Raw genomic sequence first — 7,754 nt, forward strand, 5'->3', positions numbered from 1 at the left:
AACCCTCTTTTAGCTGAGACAAATTGTGTTATTTCTGAGACAAATTGGTTGGTAAGTTCACTGATTAATCCAGGGGTTGGGGTGGGTAGGGAGATGACAACCTTTGCGCTGGAGCTCGAGAGGAGTTTATCGATGACTGATTTTGCATCCTCAATCGCTTTATTAACAGAGCAGGTTCTGTATCTGTAGTCGTTGACTCCAAGCTGGAGAATGTAACAGTCGACCTCTGGCTGTTTAATGACATCTCTCATACAGTGGTCTTTTATCATGTCAGTATAAGAGCCTACTTTCATTTTTTCCACCTTGAACCCAGAGGAAAATGACTCAGGTAGAAAGTTGTTCATCTGGGAGTCATGTAGGAGTAGAACCTTTTTCGGTTTTCGCGTTTGTCTACTAGGCCTGTGTGTAAAGTGTAAGGTGTAGAAAATGTGGGTGTGTGCGTGTGCTACTTGCTAGTTGCTAGTAAGTAAGTTTGAACTTCAAAGCTTCGGCAGTACCCAGATAGCCCGACCCCTGTACGCAAACAACTTTTTTGTGAACAGTTGTACACTATATGCAATATGACCACTTCAATCTATTGATTGGTTACCAGATCATATATGACCGCATATAATCAATCATGAAATGTTATGAAATTGAATGGTATGTATGGTATCTTGGATGCAATTAGTTACAACTAGCATAATTTGCCATTAATTGTAGTAAATTGCTGGATCAAACTATTGATTACAATTCAAATTTGGTCTCTCAGATATAATTAGTTATGAATAGCATTGATTGTAGCGTAGTACAGGGTGGCCCAAAAGTAACTACCCACACGCAACTCTTTAATGACATACGTTATTCGTGTCAGAATTTCACACAAATTTTAGATAATATAGATATGGGTCAAACTTAGAATTTGTGAAAGTTTTGCAAAATTTCGTTGATTACAGAGGGTGTGGCAAGACACTCCCTATTTTCACTATTGTCACCATGAAGTAAGAACACTTTGAGCTAGTAAAGGAGCTCCAAAGTTTCTAAACACATTTGGTTACATAATTCAAGTGATGTCCCAAAATTTCAAGTTGATTGAACACGATTTAGCCGAGTTATGACCCATGCTACAATCAATGAGAATACATGAAAACATAGTTAGTAATGTCGAATCAAATTATACATCGAAAAGATAATCAAATAGAGTGAAAAGGAGTTTTGAAATGCACAATAACACTAAAAAACTGCTAAAGTATTTTTGTGATAATATGACAGTAATTGCTTTAGCGCTCGATTTTCATACTATACAGTGTACATTTAAAAAAATATGCGCGGCGCACCTAAGATTTGGTCTGGTTCCATTGAAAATTAATTTTTGGCAAAAATTATATTTAAGACATTTAAATTAATCGTTATTGTAAAACATATGGGGAAATTTCCAAAATATAGCGGTAACAATAATAAAGTGCGCGCAAAAAGCTTAAATGTTGACCGCTTTTTTGGCGCTCCTACTAAATCGCTCGCCCAAATTTTAAGAAAATTCTTGTGAAAAGGCCCTTTGGGTATGAAAGTGATCTGAATCGGTGTATTTTTGGACGCTGATTCCGAATCACCCCCCATGACATAGGGTTAAAATGCTTCCCTGGAGAGTTATTGGCAAAAAACTGTTTTGGTCACGTGACAGGCTAGTAAAATACGAATTCGATTGTTTAGGGCTCGGGTTAGGGTTAGGGTTGTGGTAAGGGTTATGGTTAGCTTCGGGGTTATGGTTAGGGTTACGGTTGGGATAAGGGTTTATGTAAAACCGTTTTGTACGGCTGCAAAACCATAAAAACCAAAGTCACGTGAAATTTTTGGGCGAGCGAATTAGTAAGAGCCCTTTTTTGGACTTTTATCCGGGAAAATCATAGTTTTATTTTAATGCTATTATGTGCCGCTGTTATGTGTATAATGCAAATTTTGCTGATATGCCAAAAGATTTTTGCAATGTATTTTTTCAAAAAATTATTCCAAAAAGTTATTCCAAAAAGTTATTTCAAAAAGTTTAGTTCCATTTTGGAAGTTTCATTAAAATAAATATAAAGTGTGTAATGTTAACAGATTTTGCAAATTTCTGTACTGATCTCAGATCTGATTGGTTGAATTGAGTCATGTAGAAATTGGAATGAGCCAGGCTGCATGTGTGTAATCAGTTAATTTGAGCGCGCGTACGTACTATGATACGAGCATAAACTCACTGTGAAGACGTGATCACCTTTATTTAGTCACATGCTTAGCCAGTAAGGTTTGCTGGGCGTAATGCACGTTTGTCCCTTAGCGTGCACGATAGAGATGTACAATAATAATAATAATAATAATAACGCTTTATTTGTATACCGCTTAGGCCGTATAAGCGACCAAAGTCCAAAAAATGGAGTTGATACTGGCCAACAAAGCGGTGCAACGTGTAGCAATGAGCCGCGCAAACGAAACAAAAAGTTAAGCAGCGTTAATTCATAATTTAGTTTGTTATTTTAGTTGTTACTGTTTGATTGAACCAGCCAAAATGACAAATCCGAAATACTTGTTGGAAGATTGAATAGAACGAAACGGTCCCTAGTGAAAAGGACCTCGGATATTCTCAATGCATATTACATATTGCAATACAGACACTGGAGGACATTATCAACTATAGCGACGTTACGTCTAGTTCCTAGTAATTGCACTTAATAAGGACCTTATAACTATAAGGGCCCTGCACCTTATAAGCACCTTGGCCCTTACAACAAATTCCGATTTGACCGGTATGATTTCTTACACTTGTGATGCTGAGTTAAGCTTTTTCTTTTAAGTCCCTCTAAAAAGTTATTAAACGGACCTCTAGGTCATCGACGGAACGTGGTATATCTGTTTTATTTTTACCGCCCTCCATTTGGTGTCATCGGTTATTGTATTACTTATGTCATTGTGGTACCTTTGATTTTTACTCACGATTTCCGCTATCACTGAGATCAATATGATTTATAATAATATAATAATAAACAACAGTTCTCAGATGCAATAGCTCTCAGATACAACCTGAACTTAGTATTGATAATACTGAAAATGACTTGAATCTAGAAATTGATGGGATCCCGATCAAACAGGTTACTGAAACGAAATTTCTAGGTGTAATTATTGATGACAAACTGAGTTGGACACCTCATATCGAGAAACTAACTAAGAAATTAAACAGCATATGTGGCCGTATTTATCGAATAAAAAACTCCCTCCCCAGCCAGCTGTACAAACAGATATACCACACTCTTTTTGAATCTCATCTAGGATACGGTATAACTGTATGGGGTGGTGTATCAATTAATAAGCTTTCACCACTATTCCTTGCACAGAAGAAATGTGTCCGAATCTTATTTGGGGACTCGGAAGCATTTAGCGACAAGTTTAAAACTTGTTCTCGTAGCAGGCCAATCCAGTGCAGTATAAACAAGAAAGGTCAAATATCCAATGAATCAACTATACCTCACATTAAACCGTGTTCTATATGTATCAGCTTGAGGAAGACTGGTGATAAACAAGCAAGGCCACATCGCTGCCAAATACTTGGGGCAGAATTCCACTCTAGAGAATCAACAAAACCTATTTTCCAATCTAAGGAACTAATGACAGTACATAACATATATAGATACAGATGCATTACTGAAACAATGAAGATAGTGAAGAGTCATCAGCCCATATCCATGTATTCTCTCTTTAAGAAGTCTGAGCTCAGAGATGACAGATTTGTGACACCACACTCATCTCACAATTTCGCATATAAAGGGGCAAATTTATGGAATAGGTTTCTTGAGCAGTCAAATGCAGGTGGTAAAATAGGTTCACTAGGTTCAATTAAATCCCGATTGAAGCTTTCTATCATGAAGGCTCAACACCAACCTGACAATATTAACTGGCAGGACTTAAACTTCAACACTTTCCTATGAAAAGACCCCCATTTATATTTATATATTTTAGATTTTACACCTGTCACTCACATCATATATGCACCACAAAAGAAAAAAGATTCATTCAATCATTACATTATACACTCACTCCACCACACATGCACACAAAACATTAAAGCAGGTTACACGCGGGTGTAACGTTCACTTTATCCGAAGGGAAAAATAATACTTTACGTAACGCGCGATTTACGTCCTGGTAGCTAAATTACTCAAGTGCTATTTGTCAGAGCGACACAAATGCGCGAGCGCTTGCGCGGCTCACCTATCCAACACTCTTGTTTACATCGTATCAGGCAATGGTTCAGTTTAATTATGGTAAGGGCACAGCCTGTCAAAAACCCTTTTCGCATGATCCGTCGACACCGCCTGAAGGTGAATGCATAATAACGGATCATGAACGTACGGAATCAAACATTAATAAGCTTGCAGCTTTCGATGAAAATGTATTCAACTTTGTGTCATGCTTGAATTGGTTTTGGACCTCTTCAATGCTTTTAATTTATTTATTTTTGTTATTTGGTATTATGAGCTGATATGTATATATACATACGGTATCTAAAATTAAGCGTATAGCGAGCATATTTAACAATTTTTAAGCAATAATGTATTGCGAGCAGCTGTAACTTAAATATCGCATAAAAATCATATAATTATAACACAAAACTAAAATTTTATTGGAATCTAGGTTAAACTAAGATAAAATTAATATCAGCCCCTTCGCCACTCTCAGCAGTCAACCAGGGCTCATAAAAGCTTAACAGCGCCTGGGTCCGTTCACCAACTGTGCTAATGTGAGTGGCGGTGTGGTAAAACCCATTTTAACAGCGTGAATATTTATCAAATATAAGCGCGCTAGCTGCTAGCATACTTGTATCATTTAATTTTTAATCAAATTTATTCGGATATATATTTATTGATTATGTATTGAATTGGTGATAAATAATAAAATTGTCTTTTCTCAAAAAATTGTCTTTTCTCAAAACATGTAGGTGTGGCCAGAAATACTCAGCAAACCATGCGCTCATCTGCAAACTTGGTGGATATGTGTCACTGCGGCACAACTCGCTGAGAGACACCTTTGCAGAACTAATGAGAACTGTGAAATGCAAGGATGTGCAGACTGAGCCAGTTCTTCTTCCAGTTGATGGTCTAGAGTTACCAAAGGGAACAGTCCTAGGAGACCAAGCCAGGCTGGACATTTCTGCAAGATCGATTTGGAATGCTTCAGAGAGGGCATTTTTTGATGTAAGGGTATTTCATGCCCCAGCCCCCTCCAATGCAAGCAAACCGATCCCAGCAATGTACCTGTCCCATGAAAATGAGAAAAAGCGATGTTACAATGCAAGGGTTCTTGAAGTGGAGAAAGGAAGCTTCACACCTTTAGTGTTCTCCACTTCTGGTGGAATGGGTGGTGAAGCTGAGAGACTGGTCAAGAAGCTGGCCAGTAAGATGGAGTACCACACTGGCCAGAGGTACTCAGACGCTGTAGGATACATAAGAAAGCGCCTTCGCTTTGAAATCCTCAGAACAACAGTGATTTCTCTCCGTGGAGACAGAGGTGCGAGAAAAAACATTGTTGATATAAACAGTCTAGATCTTAACTTGGAGCCACAAGGCCAAGGGTAAAAAATTTGTTTGATAGTTAAGGGAATTTTTTGAATTCTTAAAGGGTTGATTTTATATAGGGTCATTGCTATATTATGTGTATATTGTTTGAATAATTTATACTTTTTTTATTTATAATAATAGAAGTTGTAATTTTTTTCTTTGCCTTTTGAGTTAAACTTTTGTTCGCCTTTGCTCACATCAACTTAATACAATAACTTGATCTTGGGTTGTTATAAAACTCTAAATGTATAACTGAACATTTAGTAGTAGGATTGAACCTCAAAAGCTACCTTAGTGTCGCCATAAGCTACCTTACTGTCGCCACATTTCTAGTTCCTTCATAAGAATTCTCTCGAAATTGACTTTACAGTTGTTTCTGATAGAGGGAAGTTATATCTATCTGCTGCTTTTGGTCCCATGGAAAAATATTATTCCCAGTCGAAGTTATTTTCCGGTGAAATTGTAACGTGCAAGCGATTTTCAATCACGTGCCATGAAAATCGAGTCTAAAAATCTATCTTCTCCTTAAATGTTTCTGAGCAATCAACCTGAACTTTTCAGGATAATAATAATAATAATAAGTAGGAATTTATACATCGCTTTATAGCCATAAAGAACTCAAAACCCAAAGATTCAGTTCAAACCATCTAAAGCGACTCATGAGTAACATGTACACAAGAACTTATTTTTATGAAGTATGGATTTTATGAGAGAGGTAATACATGATACTTATACAAATACGTTTTCAAAGAGATGAGTTTTTAGTTTCTTTTTAAATAAGACGATATCAGTTAGTGTTCTCAATTGATAAGGAAGCTGATTCCAAACAGAGGGTCCGCAGTAGCTGAAACTTCTCTCGGTTTTACTATAGTTTGAAATAGGAGAAACATTTAGGAGGAAATAGTCTTCTTCAGTTCTTAGTACACGTACAGGTTGACTCTTGATGTCAATACATTTGGTGATATACTCCGGCGCTATGTTGTTGACGCATTTGAACACGGTTAGAGCAATCTTATACTCTATTCGTTGTCGTATTGGAAGAAAATGGGCTTTTTTCAGGAATGGAGTGACACTGTCCCATTTTTTGATAGCTTTCCAACCAAACAAGAATCGAACACAGGAATTTTGTACCTTCTGGAGTTTCTTTATGAGAAGATCGGGTAAACCGTATAAGAGTCCATTGCAGTAGTCTAGTTTTGAAAAGATCAAGCAGTGAATGAGCTGTCTTTTTAGATCATAGTTAAGCTTTGAGCCTATAACTCGAAGGTTCCTCAGATGGATGTTGCAGCAACTGATAATTGAATTTATTTGATCTTCAAATGTTAGGAATTGATCAAATAGGACACCTAAACTTTTCACTGTGCGGGATGCCTCCACAGGGTCAGCTGCATTGTCAAGTTGTATTGAATCGACTGGACATGAAGAGTAACTGTTCTTGGTCTGTACTACAAGAGCTTCTGTTTTGTTTTGGTTCAGTTTGAGTTTATTTTGGGTCATCCAGGTTTTAATATCTTCAAAACAATTTGTTATTCTCTCTTCGATTGTTGACAGATCTCGAAATAGTGGGTTAAACTCAATGTACAGTTGAGTGTCATCTGCGTACATATGGATGTTAAATCCATGTCTCTTTGCGATCTGATTGAGCTCCTTTGTGTAAAGTATAAACAGAATTGGACCTAGAATTGAACCTTGCGGGACTCCAATTCTAAGGAAGCATCTCTTTGATCTTGATTTATCAATAGTTACTGCGAAGGATCTGTTATTAAGGTATGATGTAAACCATTCGAGAACAGTACCTTCAAAACCAAAGTCCTTTTTTAGTTTTTTTAGGAGCAAGTGATGATTTACAGTATCAAAAGCAGCACTGAGGTCCAAAAGGAGGAGGATAACCTTGCTTTTCATGTCACTGATACAAAGAAGATCATTGTGTTCTAGGGATCATTTAGAAGATATTGCTGGGCCAGAATGTTGGGAAGCGTTTATAAAAGTTTTTTAAATGTAAAACCATTGTTAATCATAAAGTATTTTTCCTCTTTGGATCTCCGTTGCATTTTAGTTTAAATTTATGTTTTATCTACAATCATGGAAGGACTCCGTTTTGAAAGGGATTATCAAACATTACGCGTTCCTGAACTTTGGCAAATATAAATCTCCTTAAGTCCTCCCTTAAGTTCTGGTGTAGGCACCAGA

Source organism: Bolinopsis microptera, chromosome 7 (assembly GCF_026151205.1).
Source record: "Bolinopsis microptera isolate Bmic1 chromosome 7, MBARI_Bmic_1.0, whole genome shotgun sequence".
NCBI classification, from domain to species: Eukaryota; Metazoa; Ctenophora; class Tentaculata; order Lobata; family Bolinopsidae; genus Bolinopsis; species Bolinopsis microptera.